This window comes from Sciurus carolinensis, unplaced genomic scaffold (genome assembly GCF_902686445.1).
Source record: "Sciurus carolinensis unplaced genomic scaffold, mSciCar1.2, whole genome shotgun sequence".
Taxonomy (NCBI): domain Eukaryota; kingdom Metazoa; phylum Chordata; class Mammalia; order Rodentia; family Sciuridae; genus Sciurus; species Sciurus carolinensis.
Window position 1 is genome coordinate 492,467 of NW_025920170.1, and position 1,537 is coordinate 494,003.

The following is a 1,537-nucleotide window of genomic DNA, read 5'->3' on the forward strand; positions in this document are numbered from 1 at the left end:
TGTTGCCTGCAAGAGACTCACCTCATAGAAAGAGATACCCATACACTAAAGGTGAAAGGATGGGGAAAAACATACCATGCACATGGACTCAGCAAAAAAGCTGGAGTATCCATCCTCATTTCAGATAATGTGGACTTCAAGCCAATGTTAGTCAGAAGGGATAAAGAAGGACATTTCATACTGCTTAAGGGAAGCATAAATCAGCAAGATATAATAATCGTAAACATCTATGCCCCAAACAGTGGCTCATCCATGTATGTTAAACAAATCCTTCTCAATTTTAGAAACCAAATAGACCATAACACAATAATACTAGGTGATTTTAACACGCCTCTTTCACCACTGGACAGATCTTCCAAACAAAAATTGAACAAAGAAACCATAGATCTCAATAACACAATCAATAATTTAGACTTAACAGACATTTATAGAATATACCATCCAACCAAGAGCGAATACACTTTCTTCTCAGCAGCACATGGATTCTTCTCTAAAATAGACCATATATTATGCCACAAAGCTAATGTCAGCAAATACAAGAAGATAGAGATACTACCTTGTATTTTATCAGATCATAATGGATTGAAGTTACAAATTAATGAAAGAGTAAAAAACAGAAACTACTCCAACACCTGGAGATTAAACAATATGCTACTATATGATGAATGGATAACAGAAGATATTAGGAAGGAAATTAAAAAATTCTTAGAGGTAAACGAGAACAAAGAAACATCATATCAAAATCTCTGGGACACTATGAAAGCAGTACTTAGAGGAAGATTTATTTCATGGAGCGCATTTAATAAAAGAAGTAAAACTCAAAAAATAAATGACCTAACACTACAGCTCAAAGCACTAGAAAAAGAAGAACAGACCAACACCAAAAGTAGTAGAAGACAGGAAATAGTTAAACTCAGAGCTGAAATCAACGAAATTGAAACGAAAGAAACAATACAAAAAATTGACAAAATAAATAGTTGGTTCTTCGAAAAAATAAACAAAATTAATAAACCTTTAGCCACACTAACAAAGAGAAGACGAGAGAAAACCCAAATCACTAAAATTCGGAATGAACAAGGAAATATCACAACAGACATGACTGAAATACAAAACATAATTAGAAGCTATTTTGAAAATCTATACTCCACCAAAATAGAAAATTTCTAAGACATCAACAGGTTTCTAGAGACATATGAATTGCCTAAACTGAATGAGGAGGACATACACAATTTAAATAGACCAATTTCAAGTAATGAAATAGAAGTCATCAAAAGCCTTCCAACAAAGAAAAGTCCAGGACCAGATGGGTTCTCAACCGAGTTCTAAAAAACTTTTAAAGAAGAGCTCATTCCAATACTTCTCAAAGTATTCCAGAAAATAGAAGAGGAGGGAACCCTCCCAAACTCATTCTATGAAGCCAATATTACCCTGATTCCTAAACCAGACAGAGACACATCAAGGAAAGAAAATTTCAGACCAATATCCTTAATGAACATGGACGCAAAAATTCTAAACAAAATTTTAGCAAATCGCATAC